At 38.6% G+C, this 26,907-nt stretch overlaps 1 protein-coding gene across 1 annotated transcript in view; it reads left to right on the plus strand.

The window, feature by feature from the left end:
- Positions 1-26,907, plus strand: part of LOC150081620 (sorbin and SH3 domain-containing protein 2-like) — a 193,458-nt gene that overhangs the window by 4,203 nt on the left and 162,348 nt on the right. Inside the window, exon 2 of the mRNA XM_090379478.1 lies at positions 19,989-20,074. The gene's annotated coding sequence lies outside the window, so the exon portion shown is untranslated. The remainder of the gene's footprint in view (positions 1-19,988; positions 20,075-26,907) is intronic.

Here is a 26,907-nt window from a genome sequence, read left to right on the forward strand (position 1 = left end):
AACACTGATTGATCCAATTTCTTTCTATTTCAGAAGATTTAGAAGAAGTCTGGTTGGCCTGCCTTCCAAAAATCCACTCATGCACACCTTCTCGATGGTAAGCCACGTTACTTCATTCAGGTGGCAACGAACGTGTAGAGTGATTCTCTTCAAAATGCTTGGTCAGTGTGAAGAGGAAAAGATCAAACTCTCCAGCACTTGACAGCCTGATGAAACAAATGGCCCTCAGTCCCCAGCTGCTTTCACTTCCCCTCTTACGGCAGCGAGAGGATCAGAGTGGAAGCAGAGGGTGCTAAGAATCTCTGGGTATGACCAGGCTGCCGTGCACAGAAACTGAACTTGGCCTGTTACAACGTAAGATCGCTCATTGGTGAAGATAGGATATTAGAGCTGGAAAAGGAATTAGAAAATGTGAATTGGAATATCATTGGTCTGACTGAAACAAGAAGAAATGAATCTCAAGTTTATCAAGTGGAAATCTGCTGTACACCAATGGAAACAGTGAAAGGAGTGAAGGTGGAGTTGGTTTTCTGGTCCGTAAAGATATAAAAAACAACATTTTGGGATTCAAAAGTACAACACCAAGGATGTCAAGACTAATACTCAGGATTTCTAAGATGTACAAGCTGAAGGTTATAATGATTTATGCACCAACATCGAACCATGATGATGAAGAGGTTGAAGAAATGTACACTGAAATTGAGAGTCTTCTAGATGAGCAGAAAACCCAGTACACTATCAATTTAGGGGACTTCAATGCTAAGGCTGAAAAGAGACAAAACAGTGCAGAAAGGAGAACTATAGCAGATTTTGGAATTGGTGAAAGAAATGTAAGAGGTGAAAGACTTGTGGAAATTTCAGAATCTCGAGGAATGTCAGTAATGAACACTTTTTCAAGAAAAAGGTGAACAGAAAGTGGACATGGAAGAGCCCAAATGGATTAACGACTAATGAAATCGACTTCATCCTCACTAACAAGATATATCGTGACGGATGTTACCGTTCTGAACAAGGTAAGCTTTGAAAGTGATCGCAGAATGGTAGGATGCACACTTGATATAGATGTAAGAAAAGAAAGGAAAAAACCGACTCGAGTAAATAATACGAAGGTCTTCGAGATAACAGAAGAGGAGAAAAAGTAGTATGTACTGGAACTTAAGAACAAGTTTGAGCTTCTGCAGACGGTTCAGGACCAAGGTATCGACGAGGAATACTACAACTTTTTTGAAAGCGATAAAGCCCAAGAAACTTATAGGTAAAAAGAAATCCAAAGAAGAAAAAATTAGTCAAGAAACACTTGTCATCATGAACCGAAGACAACAAATAAAGAGCAAGATAAACACTGACAGGGATAAAATTGAGGTTTTTCACAAAGTAGAACAAGCATTAAGGGGGAAAAAAAAAAAAGGATTTACATCAGCAGTAATACAAAAAGACAAATGATACTGAAACTGAAGAATAGCGATGTTGTACTTATAAATAGCAGAGAAGGCATAATTCAAATAGCAGAAGACTACTATAAAGAGTTATACAAGGAACGAGGGAATGATGCCAGCAGTGGGGAAGACGGATTGCAAATTAGTAACACTTATATACTTGGTATCCTTCCTGATGAGGTAGAACATGCATTGAAGAAAATGAAGAACAAGAAAGCCCCGGGGGAAGATGAAGTTACTGTAGAGTTGTTAAAATTGGGAGGAAGAGACATGACTCAAAAACTGGCAAGACTCTTCACAAATTGCATTAGAAAAAGTCATGATGCCCAAGGAGTGGAATAAGGCAATCATAGTTTTTCTACAAAAGAAAGGAGATAAATTAGAAATTGGAAATTATAGACCAATTAACTTGTTATCCCACATTTACAAGTTGTTCACATTACTAACAGATTACAAAGAATACTTGATGAGAATCAACTGAAAGAGCAAGCTGGATTTAGGACAGGATTCTCAACTGTGGATAACCTTCACGTAACATCACAGCTAATGGAGAAAGCAAATGAATATAAAACACCATTATGCCTGTCATTTGTGGATTATGAAAAGGCATTTTACTTCATACAGCATAAGGCAATGTTTTGGTCACTGGAAAGACAAGGCATAGATACCCCATATATTATGATTTTGAAGAAAATATATGAAAATGCTACGTGCTTTATTAGTCTAGACAAAGACAGTAGCAAATTATAAATTGAGAAAAGAGTTCGACAAGGTGACACAATGTCTCCGAAGTTGTTTACTGCTGCCCTTGAGGAATCTTTCAGAAGATTAGACTGGTCACAGAAAGGAGTGAGTGTGAATGGAGAGTACCTAAACCATCTATGATTTACAGATGACATTGTGATCATAACCCATGATCCCAAAGAATTAAGAGGAAAATCTTAATCAGTTATGCAGAGTTAGTAAGGATTTTGGACTAAAGATGAATATGGCTAAAACAAAAGTAATGATGAACAAATATGCCACAGAAAGAGATATAATCATTGAAGGAGCAGTAATTGAAAAAAGGTGGATTCATATACTTATCTGGGACAAATCATTAGCTGTAATAGTGATAAATGGCTGAAAGTCAAGAGAAAAATAAATTTTGGATGGATAGCATTCAGGAAATACTGAGGAGCATTATTCCAGTTTGTCTGAAATGTAAAATAACGAACGAATGTATACTCCCCACCGTGACTTATGGAAGTGAAACTTGGGCACTCACCAAAAGAATAGAAGAGAAGCTGAGAACTACACAGCGAAGAATGGAATGAATTATATTGGGAATCAGACTGTTAGATAAGAAGAGAAACACATGGATTAGGCAGCAAACTCAAGTAAAGGACATTCTTATCAAAACTAAAATGGCCGTGGGCTGGACATATAGTTCAAAGACATGATGACAGATGGTAAGAAAATAACAGAATGGTACCCAAGAGGAGCTAGCAGAAAACCTGGAAGACAGTGACGGAGATGGACAGATGAAATTCACGACTTCGTGAGTAGTAAATGGATGGCCATTGCACGAAACAGAAGGAACTGGAAAGTTGCTGGAGGGGCCTTCATCCTGCAGTGGATTGAAAATGGCTGATGATGATGATTCTGAAGTCAAGCTTACAGGTCACTCGCTTCTCTCTGTGATTTCTCTTTATGGATATGGGAGACATTTGCATATCTGTGGTACATAGGGACCTCCACTGAATTCTAAGGATGCTGTGATAATTAGTGCTAAATGTTTACTTCCCTCTATTTGCTGCCTTTCTTGATATAATTGGATAGAATCCATTATCCCCAGGTGCCTTATTAATTTTTACTATCAAGAATTTCTCTTTCACTTTCATCTTCTTAGTTATCAAAAAATTATTATACTGCCAGTTGCTATGCTTCTGGCATGCCATTTCTAAACACTTCATTGTGCAGTGGATAGATGCAAAATATTTATTCAGTTTGTCCGAAACAGAACAGGGTCAGCAGTAGTTATGTCATTCATGTCTAGTTGACCAATGTAATTCCTTATTTTCTTCTACTGTTAACATCAAGAACTATTTGCTACTTTTTATTCTTAGCTGTTTTGACTTGATTGCAGATAGTTTTTACTTATTGTATGCTTCTGTATCCCTGATAATTTATGATCATCTCATTCATTTTTCAATAATTTCATGTGTATTTCACTAATGTCATTGGGTCCATCTGTCATCCATTTAGGTCTAAATTAGGCCTCTGTAGCCGAGTGGTCAGGAGCGGGAGTGCAATAGCACACGCTCTTTGAGTAGACAGGGGTTCAAGTCCCTGACTGCTAAATACAGTCGATCTACCAACCGCACTGGACCAGCATGGCAGATTATGGTCCATTTTTCCTCAGCATGAATTGTTGAGGAGGCTTCCATCCTGCAGTGGGTTAATAATGGCTGCAGTTTACCTTTTTTTTTTAATTATTATTTATTTATTATTTAATCAGGTAAAGAAAAGTTGCATCCATTCCTAGACAGCAATCAAATGCTAGGAAATTAAAAAATTAAATAAAAATTAATACAATATCTATATTGGGTAAAATAAAATATTAATTAATTACAGAAGTTAAGACAGATTACATTCAACATAATACTCTAAATACATTCAGCATCTGTCCAAGAAGAGTTCGGGGATGCAGACTGCCCGGAGTAGGTGATAGGAGTGCATATCATCCTCTAACATAGAAACCACATAAAGCGATGGTGAAGTGAAAGTTCTAAATATACAAGATTGTGTATATATCAGCAATAACTTTTGATCTGTAGGCTTTGTCCATGAAAATCACCTCAGGTTGATATTTAGGTCATTGAGGAGTTCAATCGTGTTTGCTGGGAACATATGGCTGGAGCAAACTGGTTTGGTTGAGGGCAGGTCTGATCATAGATATTTGCTGGTTAGTTATTTTGCTGTTCTTCGTGGGCAGGATGATGAGGCTATCAATACTGGGACCATTCAATATACACAGAATGAGCTTGGAGAGCGTAATTATGCTACGAGTGGTGATCATTTGCTTCCAAGGAGTCATTCCATGCAGTGAATGTAGTATATCCCTAGAGATAGTAAGGGGATATCCTGAAGTCCTACTGAGGGATCGGAGAAGCCAATACCCAATCCCCAAGAACTGCTGCAGGTGGGTTGGAGGGGCAGAGGACCAGATTTCTGATACATAGAGTGCCACCAGTGCCACACAAGTTTGGGAAAACCTAGTTATCACCTTGCTATTGCTGTAACCCACAAGTTCTTGTCAAGCTGACAAAAGGGCTGCAAAGAATTTGAATTTATGTCCTCTCAGGTGATTATTCTGAGCAAGAGGAAGAATACCATCAGCATTGAGCATGCTCAAACCATTCAAGGTTTTATAGACCTCAATCAGATCACATCACAGGTGCCTAGTCTCCAGACACTGTAATTTGCAAAATTTAAGCCTTTCTTTGTAAGAGTAACCTTTTGTTCCATTCACTAACCTTGTTGCCCTTCTCTGTACTTGTTCCAACACCTCTACATCTTTCTTAAAATGAGGCCTCCAGACTTATATACGGTACTCAAGGTGTGGCCTGACCATTGCCTTATACAAGGGGATAATCACCTCCTTATCCCTGATGGAAAAATTCCTGTATATCATTGACAAGACACTATGAGCTACTCTTGCAGACCATTTACACTGCTCAGAAAACTTCATATCTGCCTGCACAATTACCCCCAGGTCCTTTTCATCCTTTACCACTGTCAGTGTAGTGCCATATGTAGTACTTTACATTTGTCAATGTTAAACTTCATTTGCCACCTCTCAGCCCATCTGCTCAACTAGATCCTGTTGCAGCAGCGTACTGTCATTAGTGTCCTTAACAACCCTGCCAACTTTCGTATCGTCTGCAAACTTGGATATCAAGCTTGATATACCATCATCAGTATCCTTTATAAATACAGAAAACAACAATGGACCCAACACTGAACCCTGAGGGACTCCACTAATAACATTAGTCCATGAGCAGTGTCCATTGATTACCACTCTGACTTCTCCCACTCAACCATCCCTTTATCCATAGCAGCAATTTGCCTCCAATGCCACACTGCTCCAATTTGTGCAGCAGTCTTCCATGTGCAGCAGTATCAAAAGCCTTTAATAAGATCCAAATATATGATATCAAAGTTATTCCCTCCATCCAGTTCCTTTGTGAGCACATCATAGTATCCAATGAAATTGGTCAGGCAAGACTTTCCCTTAAAAAACCATGCTGTGTCCGAGCTATAACTGAAGTCTTGTCTAGATGATCCTGCAGTGCTTCTTTAACCAGTGCCTCCATTAGTTTTCCTGGAACAGAAGTTAAACTAGCAGGTTTATAATTACTTGTTGCTCTTTGTTCCTCCTTTGTGAATTGTGGTCACATTTGAACATCTCCAGTCTATGGGTACCTCCCCTGAGTCCAAAGAAGCTCTCATAATTATGGCTAATGGTTTGCTTACTTCCTTTACTGTCTCCTTTAATATAACTGGATAGATCCCATCAACCCCGGATGCCTTTTTTATGTTTATCTTCAACAATTTCTCCTCCACTTTCCTCTGAGTTATTACAAAATCATCTAGCTCACTGTCAGTGTTTAACTCACCTCTGGCATTCCCCTCCCTGAATAACTCCTCATGGGTGAATGTAAATGCAAAATACTCATTTAGTTTGTTAGCCACCTGAGCAGGATCATCAACAGTTGAACCATCAATATCCAGTGGAACGATCTGATTCATCCCTTTCCTTCTAGAGGTTACATAGCTAAGAACTCTTTGTTGTTTTTCTTTGCATCCTTTGCCAAGAATTTCTCATAATCTGCCTTTGCCTGCCTAATCTCCTTTGTGACTTGCTTATATCTATCGGAGGCTTCCATGTCACCCATTAATTTATATGTATCCCATGCATTTTTCTTCTCTGCCATATGTCTCATTAGTTCATATGACATCCATTTAGGCCTAAACCTTGAACAATATTTCTTAGTTGGTATGTAAAGCATAGTAGCTTCCAAGATAAATTCTTTGAATGCTTCTCAGTTTGAATTTGCTGTTGGTAACATCATCAGTTGGTCCCACCGTATAGAATTTAAATACTGTCTCAGAGCTCTGTAGTCGCCTTTATGAAAGTAAAAACCCTTCCCTTTACCCCTGATGGTAGTTATCTCTTTGATTAAATCCCACTCCAGCACACGGTGATCACTGCCACCTAGTGGTTCCTTTATCTGCAGACTCTTAATACATGAAGAATCACTTCTGATAATCAGATCAAGAGTATTACTCCCTCTAGTTGCCTCCCGAACATGCTGGTGTAGAAAACAATCATCCAATAAATCCACAAAAGCCTTGCTAGTGTGTGAGTGACTAACCCACAAATTCAGGTCAATATCTGGGAAATTAAAATCCCCCATTATAAGACTCTCTGATTTACTGGCCCACTCTATTTCTGTGTACAGTTTCTTATTATACTCATCAGAGTTATTACGCCTATAACACACTCCTACTCTCAATTTTGATCTCCTAATGCTTATGTCATGCCAAACTGACTCAACACTGCACTGTCCAGCAATGTCGACTGGCTTCACTTCCTTGGATTTTCTGCATTTCTTAACTAATAGCATAACCCCTCCTCCCTTCCTATCCTGTATATCCTTCCAGTACACATTGTACTTCCCAAATTCCAGTTCTGCATTCCTTATATCTGTGTGACACCATGTCTCTGATATCCCAACAATATCTGCCTTTGATATTGTTGGAATATCTGCCTTTGATGTTCTGAGCAATACTTCAAATTCATCAAATTTATTTACCAAACTCCTATCATTGGTGTGTACACAAGTATACATGCACCTGTTCCTATTCTTAGCTACTCTAACACAACCCATGTGTTTACTTGTACTGCAATAACTCCCAGAAGTCTCTGAAATACCCTGCATCTTGTTTTCCAGGCTGTTGCTCATTCCAATAGAAGCAGTGCAAGAATCACTTTCACCTCTGCCAGTGGCTACTGTTAATCTATTAGTCCTTGTATCCCCCCCAAGCTAGCAGTTTTCCAACCCACGTAACACTGCCTTGATAGCATCAGCAAATATTCTTGCACCGTTTCTATTTAAGTGTATCCCATCCCTGTAGAAGCAGTCTCTCCTGTTAACGAGTACAAACCAGGTTGAAAAAAATTCTACCCCTTGAGCCTTGCACAATCTTTCCAGGGCCGAATTGAGCGACAAGGCTCTCATTATATACTCCTTCCTGTCGTGTCTGGGCAGAATTGCAGATACTTTCAAATTCAACTCTAATTCATGGCTTTTTTTCAACAGTGATCTTTACTTGTTAAGTAATTCCGCCGGTCTTCTACTCTTAATATCATTAGTGCTAACGTGTACAACAATATCACCTTTTGTGCCATTAAAAGATGATATCTGGTCTACAACATCCTCAACCTTTGCCCCTGGCAGACATACCCTGGTCCTCTTCCACCTATCTTTTTTACTAGCATGTTCCCCGTTTCCCTGACAATAGAGTCATCAACAACTACTAGTTCCTGTGGGACCAGTGCATTGTGCCTTGGGGGTTGCCGCTGTGTTGCGTGATGGTCAAGTGCAAGCTCTGGCGTTGATGTTGTCAGCTGAGAGCTCGATTTGCCCCTCAATTTAGATCCTTCGAGGGCATCCACCCTGCTCTTCAAGCTCTCATATAGACCTATAACAACGCTGAGTTGTCGCCTCATTTCCTCACACTCCTTACATCACGCACACACACACAAAGAAGACATCCATCCCCCTTGTGGCAATATCATATCCCATTCCTGATTGCTCCACAAACATGAAGCAAGCAGTGCATTTTAAAGGGCTGTGATTCAGAGGGCAACTGCCCCCTTCAGTTCTCCCCTGAACCACAGCACTCCATTTAGCTTGAGCCTTTTGCTTTGCTGCTCTGGTCTGAGTCATGATTTCGATTCAATTTCAATAAAATTTCAATTACAGTACAAAATTATAATCCTAAACTTGTATCCAACGCAGTTGTAATACTATATATCTATATATATTTTTTCAGTATCAAGTATTAAATATGAGTTTCTTTATATAACTTCCGTATCAAGTTATGTATTAATTAATTATGTTACATTTGTAAAATCTAAGTCATTATATGTATTTAGTTAAAAAGTACAATTTAGTTGACAATGAAGTTCAACAAGATTAATAAATTTTACTGATTAATTGATAATATTATATACTATACTATACTAAGCTAACGCTATATAGTTCAGGATTACGAACGGTAAATCTACGGACTTAAGTATTAATTAACTTCCAAAATCTCACTGTCTCAATTCAGAATAAACCAAGAATCTTGACTAGGTCTATAAGTTACTTATAGAAAATAACTGAATATAACAGTTAGTCAATAAAGCAGCTAAATATAGCTAAAAAACTTCCCATTCGCCGGCTCTACAAAATTTGTAAAACACGTGGATTGGATACCCTTACCAATACTGAGTAATAGCCTACAAAATCTCTATCTAAGTTAAAATTTAAACTAAGTATCGTAACTAGGAATATAAAGCTACTCTAGAGATGGATACTGACTAGCTACTCTAGTCAGTATCCATCTCTAGAAAATAAGTTAATATGCCAATTTAAGTTAATAAAACAGAAAAAACTTCTATTTTCCTGAGCCGTAAAAACTTCACCCGAACAAGGCTACTCTCGTTTCCACTTAATAAAAAATATACTATATACCACTTAATAAAGAATAAAGAAGAACACCTGCGCTGAGTCTGTAGTGTAAGTGGATTCATGTGAGGTGATTGAATAATAAATGTCTTCACTTTGGCATATTGCATGAAGCTATTCGGGCTAATTCATATTGCTGATTAGTTATGGTCCTCCTTGAAAGAGGTACTTTTTTATACTTATTAATCTTAGCTGAATCTAAACATCCCAGAACTTCAAGAATTCATTCTTTTATGATTTTTACCTCTTTCCTTTCTTTCAAGTATAGATGCTACTTTATATGTCGCTTCAGTGATGCCAGTCCCTTGTCCTGACATAGTTTTGAATACTTTTTGCTGCTGCTGCTTTCCACCTTTCATTTTCTTAAGTGCAGACTTTCGATTTTCTTTCTAGTTGAGTTTACCATATTTGTTGTCCTTGTGAGCTGTATAATGCTGATATGCATTGTATTTCTTCACTGTTGCCAATATGATGTCGCAGAGCAAACACATAATTTTATCATTCACTGCAACAACGTAATACTGTAATTCCTATTCTTCATCGAATACTCTTTTCTTATTTCTTCACATAATCGGGTTACCAGTAAAAATTAAAAATGAAATACACAGATTGATTGAAGATTCAGTTTTAAAGGAAACAATCACTGGAAACCGATGGCAGTGAGAAGAATGACTGAAATGTCAACTGATACTGATAGTAGTCAGCGAGACGAGTCATCACTGATAAGAAAGGCAATGTTGCCAAATGAAGTTCAGTTTCAAGTGGAAGTGATGCCATATCATCTATATGGGAAACAATAACATTCTGTAAAGATTAGTGAATTAGAATAAATGCTTTATTTTATATTTACTTTAGCATATAATTTAGTGCTATTTTCCTTAACTGGAAAAGGCAATGCATACATTTTATTTAATGCATATATTTTCTTTAACATGTTACAGTTCTTTCTTAAGAAGCTCTCAGGGCTGTGATGTTGAATCACTGGGTGGTTGCCAGTTCCCCAGTTACGGAGTTAACACTGACAGCCCTTTTGCAAACAACACAGTTATCGATATAAATAATTTTATCTCTTCACTTTGTTTTGTCCTCTATCAATCTGCCCAATATTTTTATCCCTTTTATGTTTCTTTTGGTAATACAAGAACTCCCTGACTTACGTAAGGGTTGCATTCTGAGGAATGCTATGTAAGTTGAAATTTCCCCCATGCTTGTGCAGCACTCGCAACTGTGCTCGCTGAATTGAAAAATTGAAATGTTCAACGAACATGTTAATAGAATTATTTATTGTATTTATCCAATTTTTTATCTCATGTGCAGGAAAAATTACAAAAGCGTGCAATTTAAAAAATTTCAAAATTATAAAATTACAAAAAAAGAGGGGAGACAGGCGTAAAGTCAGTAAGTTTTACCTCTCGAGCATCGTTGCCAGAATTGACATCTTCAGCTGATAAGTACGCCACTGTGGAGATTTAGAAGGGATTGGCTGCTCAACATTACGAAAGAACATATTAATGGATGACTAGACAGTGGCTTTTTTCTTTTCATTGTAGATTTCTTTGTAGCAAGCAAACATATCATTCACCCCTCTGTTAACTTTTAAGAATCGTTCGCTGCCAGTATCCATCTCAAACCTCACCATTGCCGATGCAATTTCACAAAATGCAGTTGCCATCTCTCTGGTGATGAAGCGTCTCGACTCCTCATTTGGTTCATCTTGAGCTTCGTCACCATTTCTTCTTTCACTATCACTGCCTGCAAGTTAATTAGCTCTTCATTCGATAATTCCTTCTCTTCTTCCTCTATTAACTCCTCCACATCTTTGGCATCAACCTCCAACTGAAGTAGCTCTGCAACCTTTACAATCTTATCTGTAACCTCTTGATGTGATTCGTCTTTTTCAAATCCTTTGAAGCCTTTTACGTTCCCTGGGCATATTTTCTTCCATGCACCATTTAAACAACTTTTAGTGATTTCCGCCCAGGCCTTATTAATGTTTAAGATGGCATGGTAAATATTGTAAGATTTCCAAAAGTCTCTTAACGTAAATTTTTTCTCATCATCTACTGCAGACAATGTCTGAACAAATATTGTGCGTAAATAGTATGCTTTTCAACTGATCCATAGGTTGGATGAGTGAAGTCGTGTTTGGCGATAGGAATACGACTCTCATGTTCGAATTGAAATCATCTAGATATGTAGGATGTCCAGGAGCATTATCTAATAGAAGCAAAATCTTGAAAGGAACGTCATTATCTTTACAATATTTTTTAACTTCGGGAATGAAGCAGCATTTAAACAAATCCTCAAAGAGAGTTATTGTTATCTATGCTCTCTGGTTCGATCAGAAATGTACAAGTAGAGTGGCATTATTGATGCCCATAAATGCACGAGGATTTCCAGAATGGTACACAAGCATTGTTTTAATCTGTAATCTCCTGCTGCATTAGCCCCAAGCAGGAGTGTGGCCCTATCTTTGAAGCCTTGAAACCTGGCATTGTCTTTTCCTCTTTGGCAATATATGTTTGATCTGGCATTTTTTTCCAATACAGAGTAGTCTTGTCAATGTTAAAAATTTTCTGTGTTGAATAGCTGCCTTCATCAATAATTTTTTCCAACACATCACAAAATTTCTCTGCAGAATCGGCACTGGCAACTTCACCGCGCACTTTACGTTGTGGAAACCAGCACAGTACTTGAACCTATTAAACCTCCCATTGCTTGCCAGGAACTTGGCTTGGGATTTGCCCTACTTATCCTTAATATCTTTATAAATACTTGCTACTTTTGCTTGAATGGTCATTACACTCAGGGGCACTCGCTTCTGAATCTGATTTTCCATCTACATTATTAATAGCTGTTCCATCTTTGGTATAACACCTGAACACTGTTTTGTGATCACTGTTGATATTAAGTGCATTGATCCTTTGACGTGTTCTTTTATACGTGCACTGTCCTTTAAAATAGTATTCACTGTTGAAGCAGTGAGACCTAATTCCCTTGCAATAGATGACAAACTTTTTTCTGCTGCATACTTCTTAATCATTTTCATCTTCATTTCTAAATCAATTTTGTTTCATTTCCTAGCACTATCACCACTTGCACTTTCCATTGGTCGCTTTCCCTTCACCATTGTAATACGTAAATAGGAATGAAGAGAAGAGTTTTTATAACAATCATATAAAAAACAAATTTCTGAAAATTTGTTTTTTATATGATTGAAGATTTCGGTGAAGGGGAACACATCATCATCAGCCATTTTCAATCCACTGCAGGATGAAGGCCTCTCCAGCAACTTTCCAGTTCCTTCTTTTTTGTGCAAGGGCCAACCGTTTACTATGCACAAACTCATGAATTTCATCTGTCCATCTCCATTGTTGTCTTCCAGGGTTTCTCTTAGGCTAGCTCCTTTTGGGTACCATTCTGTTATTTTCTTAATCCATATGTCATCATGTCTTCGAGCTATATGTCCTGCCCAAGACCATTTTAGTTCTTTAGTTTTGATAAGAATGTCCTTTACTTGAGTTTGCTGCCTAATCCATGTGTTTCTCTTCTTATCTAACAGTCTGATTCCCAATATAATTCGTTCCATTCTTCGCTGTGTAGTTCTCAGCTTCTCTTCCATTCTTTGGTGAGTGCCCAAGTTTCACTTCCATAAGTCATGGTGGGGAGTATACATTGGTTCATTATTTTACGTTTCAGACAAACTGGGATATTGCTCTTCAGTATGTGACTATATTTCCTGAATGCTATCCATCCAAAATTTATTCTTCTCTTGACTTCCATCCATTTATCATTATTACAGCTAATAACTTGTCCCAGATAAGTATATGGCTCCACCTTTTCAATTACTGCTCCTTTAATCATTATATCCCTTTCTGTGGCATACTTGTTCATCATTACTTTTGTTTTAGCCATATTCATCTTTAGTCCAAAATCCTTACTAACTCTGCATAACTGATTAAGATTTTCCTCTAATTCTTTGGGATCGTGGCTTATGACCACAATGTCATCTGCAAATCATAAATGGTTTAGGTACTCTCCATTCACATTGACTCCTTTCTGTGACCAGTCTAATCTTCTGAAAGCTTCCTCAAGGGGAATAGTAAACAACTTTGGAGATATTGTGTCTCCTCAAACTCCTCAATTTTAAATTTATTACTCTCTTTGTCTAGTCTAGCATTCTCATATATTTTCTTCAAAATCGTAATATATGGGGTATCTATGCCTTGTCTTTCCAGTGCCCAAAACATTGGAAAGGTTAATGGTGTTTTATATTCATTTGCTTTCTCCATTAGCTGTGACATTATGTGAAGGTGATCCATAGTTGAGAATCCTGTCCTAAAGCCAGCTTGCTCTTTCGGTTGATTCTCATCAAGTATTCTTTCTAATCTGTTGGTAATGACCCTTGTGCACAACTTTTAGATGTGGGATAACAAGCTAATTGGTCTATAATTTCCAATTTCTGATTTATCTCCTTTCTTATGCAACAAAATTATGATTGCATTATTCCACTCTTAGGTGTTGGAAGGCTTTCGATACTTTTGCACATAAAAAACTGCTGTTCAAACAAGAGCAATGTGGCATTAAGGGCAAGTCTGCTATGAATAAAGGGATGGTTAAGTGTAAGTTGAAAAAAAGCCGTGAATTTGGGTTGAATTTGAAAGTGTCTGCAATTCTGCCTAGACATAATAGGTTGGAGTCTATGATGAGAGCCTTGTTGATCAATTCGGCACTGGAGAGATTGTGCAAGGCTCAAGGGATAGAATTTTTCTCAGTTTGGTAACAGGAGAGACTGCTTCTACAGGGATGGGATACACTTAAATAGAAATGGTGCAAGAATATATGCTGATGCTATCGAGGCTGTGTTAGGTGGGTTGTAAAACTGCTAGTTTGGGGGAATGCACCAACTAATAGATTAACAGTAGCCACTGGCAGAGGTTAAAGTGATTCTTGCACTGCTTCTATTGAAACGAGCAACAGCCTGGAAAACAAGATGCAGGATATTTCAGAGACTGCTGGGGTCATTTTGGTACAAGTAAACACATGGGTTGTGTTAGGGTAGCTAAGAATAAGAACAGGTGCATGCATACTTGTGCATACACCAATGCTAGGAGTTGGTAAATAAATTTGATGTATTTCAGGTATTGCTCAAAACATCAAAGGCAGATATTGTTGGGATATCAGAGACGTGGTGTCATACAGATATAAGGAATGCAGAAATGGAATTTGAGCAGTACAATGTGTACAGGCAGTGTTAGGTGGGTTTCCTGGAACAGAAGTTAAACTAACAGGTCTATAATTACTTGTAGTAGTAGTAGTAGTGGCATGTGATGCAAGAAAGCAAGTGTATGAGCTTATGCAGCATCAGCCAAAAAAAAAAAAAAATCACACCATTCCCTCCAAATGCCTGTCCAGTTCCTCCTTAAATTTATTCAACCTGTCAACTTCCACAACGACAGATGGAAGTTTGTTCCAGCAATTAACTACCTGCTGACTAAAGGGAAATTTCCACACATATATTCTACATCTGTCCTTTCTTAATTTGAATTTATGCCCCCTTTAGGTTCGTAATCTGAACAAGTGGAAGGATCCCATCAGAATTCAGCATGCTCAACCCATTCAAGGGCTTATACACCTCAATCAGATCACTGCGCAGCTGCCTAGTCTCCAGCCACTGAAATTTGCAGAACTTAAGCCTTTCTTGGTAAGAAGATCCCTTCATTCCCCTCACCAATCTTGTTGCCCTTCTCTGTACACGCTCAAGTAAATCTACATCCTTACTAAAATGAGGCCTCCAGACCTGTACGCAGTACTCAAGGCATGGTCTGACCATTGCCTTATACAGAGGGACAATCACCTCCTTCTCCCTGCTAGCAAAATTCCTATATATCATTGACAAAACCCCATGACCTGCCCTGGCAGCCTGTCTGCATTGCTCAGAAAACTTCATATCTGACTGCACAATTACTCCCAGGTCTTTTTCATTTTCTACCACCTTAAGTGTAGTACAACACAGTTGGTACGTTTCTCTGGGGTTACTTCTACCCATATGCAGTGCTTTGCATTTGTAAAGGTTAAACTTCAGTTGCCACTTCTTAGCCCATCTGCCCAAATTATCTAGATCCTGTTGCAGTAGCACACTGCCATTACTGTCATTAACAACCCTGCCAACCTTTGTATCATCTGCAAACTTCGACATTAATATCATTGATCAATATCATTGATAAATATACAAATCAATATTGATTTGTATATTTATCAATATACCTTCATCAATATCATCGATAAATATACCTTCCTCAATATCATTGATAAATATACAAAACAACAGGGGACCCAACACCGAACCCTGTGGGACTCCACTAATAACATTAGTCCACGAAGAGCAGCACCCATTGATTACCACCCTCTGTCTTCTCCCACTTAACCATCCTTTTATCCATTGTAGCAACTTACCCTTAATACCATTCTGCTCCAATTTGTACAGTAGTCTTCCATGCGGAACAGTGTCAAAAGCTTTCCTGAAATCCAATTTGTGTTGCCCTTTGATCCTCCTTTGGGAATTGGGGTCACATTTGCACATCTCTAGTTCATGGGTATCTCTCCTGAGTCCAAGGGCTAGACAGGATAGGAAGGGAGGAGGGGTTATGCTATTAGTTAAGAAACACATAAAATCCAAGGAAGTGAAGCCAGTGGACATGGCTGGACAGTGCAGTGCAAAGTCAGTTTGGTGTGACATATGCACTGGGTAATCAAAATCCAGAGTAGGAGTGTGTTATAGGCCTAATGACTCTAATGAGTATAATAAACAACCGTACAGGGAAATAGAGTGGGCCAGTAAATCAGAGAGTCATATAACGGGGGATTTTAATTTTCCATATATTGACTGGAATTTGTGGGTTGGTCACTCACACACTTGCCCTGGGTGCCAAGCATTCCATGACTAAGTGATTTCTGTGTGTTCCAAAAATTGTTATATCCAAAGAGCCGTTGAATAGATTTCATTCCAGCTACCGTTTTCTTTATTTATAAATTACTGTAGCACTTTCACACTACAAGAAGTAGGCAAAGGCCCAGAAAGGAAGAACTCCTTTCCGTTTCTATTTCTAACAGTTCCAACCAAATAACTCAGCTGCTTGGTCACTTAGTGGCACTACTCTTGCCTCCCCATGGTGGGGCCGGAAATGTGGGTATTAAAGCAAACCTCCCAAGGCTAAAAGGAGCAAAACATGGAATGTGACAATTTTCCCCCGATTAAGACTGCAAATCGAAATCATATGGATTTGCATCAACCTGGTATTGACTCCTCCATTCCAAAGGGACAGGACGGATACTCCTCGAATTGAACACCCAAAGTTTCTGTTTCTGCATTCACTAACAAACCAGCCCTTAGGCAATCTATCGCCATTTCTCATTCAAAAAAGTCTTGAGATCGTAGCTGGTTCCCCAAAAATGGTGAGACGACTAAAATCTGGCAACCTGCTTTTAGAGACCACCAGCTCTAAACACTCTGAGTCTCTTCTCAGACTCAACTCATTTGGTGGAGTTCTAGACAAGGTGTCCCCACATGCCACACTTAATATATCCAAAGGTGTAATTTCAGAATGGGACTTAACGAATGTCTCAGAGTAAGAAATTGTTCAGGAACTGCAGGATCAAAAAGTCACACATGCCAAAGAATTATGATGAAAAAAGATGGCACTCTAATACCGACTTAGATCATAATACTAACATTAAGCTCATCCAACCTACCTTCATCAGTGAAAGCAGGGTATTCCAAACCCAATAAGATGTTATAATGTCAGAAATTTGGACACTCAGTCTGTCGAGGTGACTCAGTATGTCCAAACTGTGGATCAAAAGAGCATACCCAAGCTGACTGTAATGCCCAGTCTCCACCTTCTCTAAAAAGTGGAGATACGAGAAAAAAATCCAGAAATACAAAATAGAAAAGTCTCCCAGAAGTATGAAAGCAATTACAACTACAGATGCCTAGATGTACATATGCCGAAGCCTCTAAAAAATTTCATTCAGTATCAGTCCAAACTGATACATCAATTCTACCAAACATCTCCATTTCTGAATGGGCTCGATCCTTGCTCTCTTCTGTATCAACAATCATCAAAGCAACATATTTCAAGCAGGGCTAACAACACACCAGTCACCATACCACCTGCTGCCCATGCAGCGCCTGTAAGACCCGTTCAAGCAGAGAAGCCACATTTCTTTAGCAAACAGCCAATTGATTCCATCCTTATGGATACTAATGAAATTCCCAGTCAAAATGAAACAGAAACCATTCTGGAGATCTATCCAGAGGATGAAATAGACACGAGGCCAATTTTCCCAAAAAGAGATAAAATTAAAAGTGACCGCGTCAAACACTTTTAAAAAATAGACAGACTCAGCTCTTTCATCTAAATCTAAACAATGAACAATGTAGCGCAATGGAATTGCAGAGGCTTTCATAGCAATATTGATGACATCCAGGAAATAATTTAATGTCATAATCCAGTTGGCATCTGTTTACAGGAGACATATCTAACTCCTCAGGTATCTTTCTCTTGATCAAAAATTATACTCTTTTCCGACAAGATAAACCCGTTACAAATAAAGCTCATGGTGGGGTTGCTATTCTCATAGATTCACGAGTCCCTTGCAGACGTATTCCTTTGCAAACCTCTATTGAAGCTGTTGCTATGCAAATAGCAATTGTAGTCACTATAACACTTGTTTCAATCTATCTGCCTCCCAGTCAGCCTTGTACTATTCACGAACTTGAAGATTTAATTCTGCAGTTGTCAACCCCTTTCTGTTTATTGGGCGACTTCAATGGACATCATCCATTCTTGGGCTCTCCCAATGCAGATGGACGAGGGCATCTTATTGAAATGCTCATTTTGGGCATCTTATTGAAATGTCCATCCTAAATACAGCAAAATTTTACCATCCTAAATACTGGTTCACCAACTTACATCCATCTCCCAACAGGAACAGTTTCCTCAATAGATCTGTCTGTCTGCTCTCCGATCCTCTTTCCTTGTATTGAGTGAACAGCTCTTGATGATCCACTCAACAGTGACCACTATCCACTAATCTGTAAAATTCAAACTTCACACTCTGTAATTTCAGAAAACCACATGAAATGGAAATTTTCCAAAGCTGATTGGGCAAAGTACACTTATCATGTATCCTTTGATGATCAGATCATCGAATCTAGTCCAGTTGACATAGTCACCAACCATATTACTAAACAAATCCTAGCAGCTGTGTCTATTGCCATTCCACAGTAGGCGCCTCCGTAGCCAGGTGGGAAGGAGCAGCAGTGCATAGCACCCGCTTCTTGATTAGACCGGGGTTCGAGCCCATCACCACCAAATATGGAGGATGCGGAAAGGTCAGGGAATGACCACCGCATATCCCGGAGCAATATGGCCTTAGTTGCTAATGCTCCTAAAAACCAAAACAACAAACAACAACAAACATTCCACAGTCACAGTCAAGCTCCCATAGATCCATAAATTATTGGTGGAATGAGGATTGTAAGAGAGCGAAAAAAGAAAAAACCGAGCTTGGAATATATTCCGCAAACATCTTACAACCAATAATCTTATAAATTATAAGAAACTCAGAGCCAGAGCTCGCCATATCAGGAAGAAAGCAAAAAGATTCTTGGGTCTGATTTGCAAATTCAGTTAATAAAAATACAGATTCTAGAATAATATGGAGAAAAATAAAACAACTAAATGGCAAATTTCCTCCTTTATCCTCCCCAATATTCAACTGGAATGAACAGGAGCTGTGTACTCCTGCAAAAATTGCAAATGCCTTAGGGTCTGTATTCTCACAATTGTCTGCCTCAACCACACATGACCAGTCATTTCAGAAGATTAATGCTTCAGCTGAAAAATCTCAATTGAACTTCAAAACTAAATCTTGTCTATCATACAATCGGCCACTTACTATGCTTGAACTTCACGAAGCAAATATACATCAAAGAACAGTGCTGCTGGTCCGGACGGAGTGTATTGTATAATGCTTAAACACTTAGATAACAAATCATTATTCTTCCTGCTGACTTTCTACAATCGTATTTTCACTGAACATTCATTCCCCACATGCTGGCATCACTCCTACTTACTGGCAATTCCCAAACCAGGGAAAGATCACTCTATCCCTCACAACTATAAGCCTATTTCTCTTACCAGCTGTTTGAGTTAAACCCTGGAAAAAATTATACACCGCCGGCTGACCTGGTATCTTGACTCCAAATATCTAATCTCTAATAATCAATTTGATTTCAGAAAAAATTGATCATCCCTGGATCTCGTGGTCAAAGCTGAAATGAACATGAGGAATGTGTTTATCCAAAACAAGCATCTCGTTATGGTATGCCTTGACATAGAGAAGGCCTTTGGCATCTTGAGAGATCTTCATTCCCTTGACCTGAGAGGCCGCTTACCATATTTCATACAAAACTTCCTTCAGCATCAAACTTATCAAGTCCGCTATCGGCAAGTCCTCTCACAAATCTATATACAAGAGGAAGGAGTCCCACAGAAGCTTGCTTTCTTGCGTCATTTGCCACTACTGCTGCTGTATGTTTATGCTACTTATGCTTCATCAGAAAAACCATAGATGGAAATGTGTGTGTATACATGAAAAGATTTTTATATATTGATTTGTTATTTATATATTTTTTTAAATAAAAAAAAATTTTTTTTTTCTCTCCCTCTCTTTTTTTTTTTTTTTCAATAAATTTTATTAGATTACGCTCTGGCCTGAATCATTTCAAGCCAAGGCTCAACCTGAAGAACACCCTCCTTCAGGTCTTTCACAACAGAATAATGTAAGGTAAAGGGTTTTTTTTTTTTTTTTTTTTTTTTTTCTGTTGAATATAATTTGCAGTTATTTCTTAACCTGGCAGTGGTGGTGATGGTGGTGGGTGACCTGACAGGCGACCCTCTAAAATAATGATCTCACATTATCCATTACTTAAGTGATTAAAAAAAATAACTGGTATTTTTTTCTACCTTCCTAAATATGCTTTTACTGCAGACATCTCTGAGGTGTTTTAATGTTATTGCAGAATTATTGACTGCAAGAACTTGTAACTTCTCCGGCAACCTTCCACAAAGTTTTGAATTAAATGTTATTTATAGTTTCCATCTAAATTTATTATTGTTTTCACCTAGCAAAGACAAGAACACCAAAGCTGATATTCTCTGGTGATGATACTATTAATTTAAAGTTTAGTGCACTGTAATGCACTCAAATTTTGAAAAGAATGGAACTGAATAACACACACACACACACACACACACACACACACACACACACACACACACACACACACACACACACACACACACACGAGTTGGCTTTGTATTAGTGACACTCCCTTGTTTAGGAATGGACTGGTCTGTGTGGCACTTGTGAAGACTCAAAGTCAGGAATGCCTGATATAAGATTGTTACTTCACAGACATGGCGATCAGTTTTGGAGTATCTGTGAGGAAGAATGTGTCATCACTGAGACCTTTCTGAATTTGAATGTGGAATGATTATGGGGGAATGGTGTCAGGTGCTGGTATCTCGGCAACAACCAACATAGTTAAGTGCTCCTGTTCAGTGGTGTTATGAGTCTACTCTGAATGGCTCAGCAGTGGTTGAACAACTAGCTGAAGGTTACAAATGGGTAAGCCACATGCAGTTGATGCCTGAGTATCGTGTGTCTTGTCTCATAACACAGAAACCAAGTTAACCACCCAGTACAACATAGGAATAGCATGACCAATATGCACTTGCAATATGTACAAGATATTAGCTCCTAGAGGCTATGACAGTCAATGGCTGTCACAGGTACTCATGCTGACTGTGAGACAAACTGTGCCTTGCATGGTCATATCAACACCAACACTGGATCATCAGTGTGAAAATCTTTAAACTGCCCTAATGAATCCCATTTTCAACTTTATCATGCTGAGGGCATATCCATGTTTAGTGAAAGCAACTTGAGGCCATGGCACCTGGGTTCACTGTTAGTGTTTGGCATGCTGAAGGCAGTGATGTTATGGTTGAGGATTGTTTTTATGGTATGCCCTTTGTCTTCTGATTTGATGCACTGTCTTGTTGATAGACAGCTTTGGTGTCTATCAACAAGACAGTGCACCATGTAACAAAGCCTGGCAGGTTGCCAACTGATTTTAGGAACATAACAGTGAATTCTCCATTATCCCACTGCCTAAATCACCCAATCTCATTCCAATTGAGCATATTTGGACCTTCTGGATAGGAAGATTTCTGTGACTGTCCATCTGACAGTGTGGATAATCATAAAAAAATATTGTAAGAAAAGATGAAGCATTGGTATTCTCAAGCAGAATGCAGCTCACCCCAAAATATTTTCAAGTAATTAAAAAGAAAGTTGGTCACTTTTCAAGTGACCCACCACCATTTTTTCTACAATTTGGCCATTACTGCTGGATTAAAATTCAAGGGTATCTTGTTATTTTTGCAACCTTCTGGTTAAAATTGATTGAAAAAATGCAAAAAATAAATTTATTATTATTAAATCTGTAATGTCTGCAATACATTACTATTTGAATTTTTTTGTTTACCAGATTTATTTGGCAACCACATGCTTCCCTCCCGCCAACAATGCACATCACAAAACTCTGTTCACAGCTTATATATTGACATTTTCTTTCAGGTAAAAGAAAATAAAGGTGTACTAAATCAGCAATTTGCAAAATGGATTTCTACTGATCTTCTAACCCAGCATTCCGCAACGTTTTTCTCTTTGTGGCAAACCTTAAGTTATCTATGACACAACATAGCACATCAAAATGTTAATCCCCCAAAAAGCATAGTTTATGGCAATGTTAATATATATAAATATGCTATAAGTCACAATAGAATCAATTATTATTGTTCCAACAATCCAATAGAAATTGGCTCATGCATATATTAACATTTTATGAACCCTAAATCACCATGCAGAAGCAAAGCCAAAAAAAAATCTATTAGTATTAAACCAAATAACTATGATGCATACCTTCAATGTGATACTTGTGCCTTCTTTGCTGAACACAGATGGCTGATGTGGGGCAGAATCATTGACAATGCAAGCCTCATTTCTGCCTCAGTGGATCTGAGTCTCTCCCTCTTTGATGTTTTAATTTTGCTCAAGGTCGAAAAGCCCAGTTCACACAAATATGTAGTTGAAAATGGTAATAAGTCATTAATTGCCATCTTGGAGTTAGCTTAGTATTTTTTCCTTATTGACAACCAAAATATGTCCAACTGCACTTCACAGTGTTTTAATCGCAATATTCTATCTGTCTTCAGATCCGTTCCTCTTGTATATTCATCGGAAGAGATTTTGCATCTGCAACAAATGGATCATGAATCCAGTCGAAATCTTCAATGCCCTCTCCAAAATAATCCTTGAACTTCTGCTATAAGTTCTTTAATGAAATTCATCACCACTTTATCAGCAGCAATATCTGTCTATCAGCTTGAATAGACAAACAATGTTTGTCTATTCAAGACAGAACTAGGCAAACAATGTTTGTCTAGTTCTGTCTTGAATTTATTTAAGCCATCAACTTCTACAACGACAGTTGGAAGTTTGTTGCAGCAATCAACCACTGGCTGGCTAAAGGGAAATTTCCACTTATCTATTCTACAACTGACTTTCCGCAATTTGAATTTATGTCCACTCAGATGATTAATCTGGGCAAGCGGAAGAATCTCATTGGCATTGAGCTTGCTAAAACCTTTCAAGGACTTATACACCTCATTCAGATCACCTTGCATGTACCTGGTCTCCAGAAGCTGCAATTTGCAGAACTCAAACCTTTCTTCATAACAGAAACCCTTTGTTCTCCTCACCAGTCTTATTGCCCTTCTCTGTACTCATTCCAGCAGCTCTGCATCTAAAATGAGTGTTCCAGATCTGTATGCAGTACTGAAGGTGTGGCCTGACCATTGCCTTATACAAGGGGATAATCACCTCCTTATCCCTGCTTGAAAAATTCTTGAATATCATTGACAGGACACCATGAGCTACTCTTGCAGATGTCTGCACTGCTCAGAAAACTTCAAATCTGACAAGACAATTACACCAGGTATTTTTTATTCTCCACTATGCTGAGGTTAGTTCTCCACAGTTGATATGTTATTCTGGGGTTACTGCTACCCACATGCAGTACCTCACATTCATCAATGTTAAACTTCAGTAACCACCTCTCAGCCCATTTGCTCAACTTTTCTAAATCCTGTTGCATGCAGTGCTTTCATTAGTGTCATTAACAACTCTGCTAACCTTCGTATTATCTGCAAACTTGGACATTAAGCCTGATATACCTTCATCAATATCATTAATAAATAGAGAAAACAACAATTGGCCCAACATCGAACTCTGGAGAACTCCACTAATAACATTAGTCCATGAAGAACAGTGTCCATTGATTACCACTCTCTGCCTTCTCCCAGTCAACCACCCCTTTATCCATAGCAGAAATTTGCCCTTAATGCCATACCACTCCAATTTGTGCAGTAGTCTTCCATGTGCAACAGTATTGAAAACTTTCCTGAAATCCAAGTATATGATTTCAAAATTATTTTTTGCATCCAGTTCATTTGTGACTATATCATAGTATCCAATCAAATTGATCAGACAAGACTTCCCCTTAACAAACCCATGCTGTGTCTGAATTGTAACTGCTGTCCTGTCTAGATGATCTTGCAGTGCTTCTTTAACCAGTGCCTCCATTAATTTGCCCGGTACAAAAGTTAAACTAACAGGTCCATAATTACTTGTGTTGCCCTTTGATCGCCGTTTGTGAATTGGGGATACATTTGCACATCTCCAGTCCGTGGGGACCTACCCTGTGTCCAAGGAAGCTCTCTCATAATTATGGCTACATCCTTTGTATTGCTTACTTCCCTTTGCTTTTTTTTTTTTTTTTTTTTATGAAACCCCCAAACACGAGAGGAATTAGAACCTATGGTACTTAGTACTGTGCTTGGGTTGGAGGTTGGAGGTTGAGAAGACAAGAGAAAACATTTGTTAACATTAGATTTGAACTTCTGTAGACTGTAAGGCGAAGGTAAAGAAAGCCTGCACGAGAACGACGAGAAACGTCGGATAACTTACGCGGAAAATTAGTTTGCCGATACAGCACTCTAGCGCAGCTCACTCGGTAAACAGACGGTAGGTGTTAACGGTCTGGAGCAAAGTCGAGAACGATATACTGATTGACAGGTAGGCGTGGCAAACGACGTGCTGATTGGTGCGCGAACACAACACACGATAACATCGGTTTAGTATCACTGTAGCAGCACTAATGGTAACTTGTCCTAATCGTACATGCCCTAACATTTACTGTAACGGTGAAAAAAGATCAGGTTACCTCGACTTGAATCCCATGGGAGCTTGAACCCCTCCCGAAGTGGAGGGGGTAACCTAACCTTTTTTCTTTAGAATCAGTCATATTTAGAAATACATTCATAAAAAAATAAATTTTTTTATGACCGTATTTTTATTTTCTTGTTCAATAATATGCCCTAATGGTGAAAATAGGTCAGGTTACCTCCACTTGAATCCCATGGGAGCTTGAACCTCTCCCGAAATGGAGGGGGTAACCTAACCTTTTTTCTTTAGAATCATGAGTGGACTAGCACATAAATTGTTTATTAATAAATCATTTCATTGTTTGCCACGCCTACCTGTCAGTCAGTATATCGTTCTCGACTTTGCTCCAGTCCGATAACACCTACCGTCTGTTTACCGAGTGAGCAGCGCTAGAGTGCCGTATCGGCAAACTAATTTACCGCGTAAGTTATCCGACGTTTGTCGTCGTTCTCGTGCAGGCTTTCTTTACCCAAGCCGACTGTAATTTTCAGGAAATACGTAAGAAGGAAGTTTTTTCCAGAAAATGGCAGTTGAATAAACGAGGAAGATGAAAAGTTGGTTCAGTATCTGTAGAAAAGGCATGCAGCAGAAACAGTACGTCTATGAGACAGCGAGTGGAGAGACTCTGTTAGAAATGAGTCATTAATTAACCTAACTGCCCTCTTCTGAATGGAATCTAGAAGCCTGAGAGAGAGAGAGGTTTAGGGAGCACAGCCCCAGATGTGGGAACAATATTCCATGGTAGGGCAGATTTGCGATTTTTGCATAGTGAGCAGATGCTTTGGAAGAAAAGCAACACCGAGAGTGGAAGAGAAAACAAAGTTTTTCAGATGCAGAGAAAGCAATATTTGTAATGTGTTTGTGTCAAGAGGGATTAGAAGTCAAGGTAATCCTTAAAAGAGATATATCATCTTGCCTAGAAATTGGAGTGTTACCAAAGATAAGCACAGGAACAGAAGAAGAAGAATCCTTTTTGCGAGGGTTAAGACAACACTGAGTTTTAGAAGGATTGAACTCAACTACGTTGTCTTTGCGCCATTGGAGAATTATCTGGAGATCAACATTTAAGGAATTGGTAGTGGATATTCGAGAAGTTGAAGCTGATTCAGCAGGGCAAGGTTTCTCAAACTGGAAAGTGGAATGCAATGTGCTATTATATGCAAAACTATGGATAGGATTTCCGGTCAATCGAAGAAGGTCATTAGTATAAAAGAAGAAAAGAGTGGAAGAAAAAAACTGAACCTTGGAGGACACCAGCATGAGTGGAGAAGTTAGAAGACAGAGAGCATTCTACCATCACCCTCAGTGAGCGATCAGGGAGAAAACTGGATAACCAATTACAAAACACAGTTGGCAAACCATAAGTTGGAAGCTTGTTTAGAAAACCTTTATGCCAAACACGATCGAAAACCTTTGAGATGTCAAGAGCAACTGCTTGTGTTTCACCAAACTTTTTCATTGAATTTGCCCATAAAAGGTAACATAAGCCAGAATATCATTAGTGGATTGACACTGATGGAATCCATACTGGCGATCGGATGGAAGGTTTCTAGGTAGTTTAAGAGTTGGCGGTTAATTGATTTCTCCATTACTTTAGAAAGTGTAGAAGTAATTGCAATGGGATGATAATTAGATGGGAAGGATTTGTCACCCTTTTTAGGAACTGGCTGGATAGGAACAAATTTCTAAGGAAAAGAAAAAATACCTTTGGAATAAGAAAGTGAAAAAGGCAGCAAAGAATAGGAGTAAGTTCAGGAGCACAGGTTTTGAGAACAAGTGGAGAAATACCATTGGGACTTGGAGCTTTCTTAGCATCAAGATTCGTCAAAATCCTTCTGACATCCTTTTAACGAAGACCACAGGAGGCATTGAATGGAGCGTGTTGGGAATGGTGGGAGGTGTTTTACCAAGATCATTAATACATGAGTTGGAAGAAAAATGGGATGCTAGCAGGTCAGCTTTATCCTTGGCTGAAGTGACAACAGAACCATCTGGTTTGGACAGAGGTGGGAGCAGAGATGGGCAAAAGTTGCGGCCAATAGCTTTGGCAAGAGACCAGAATGCTCGGCTACCATTAGGGCAAGAAGCAAGTTTTCTACTCTTAGCCTGTTCAAACTCTAGTTTGGAATGATTAATAACTGCTTTACAATTGTTGGAGCTTTGGTGTAGGCAGAAAATGAAACTGGAGAATTAGAAACAAGCCAATATGCAACATTCTTCTCTTGAACAGCCTTAACACGTTTATTGGAAAACCAAGGTTTAGATAA

Source organism: Mastigoproctus giganteus, chromosome 8 (assembly GCF_048544385.1).
Source record: "Mastigoproctus giganteus isolate SK-2022 chromosome 8, ASM4854438v1, whole genome shotgun sequence".
Taxonomy (NCBI): Eukaryota; Metazoa; Arthropoda; class Arachnida; order Uropygi; family Thelyphonidae; genus Mastigoproctus; species Mastigoproctus giganteus.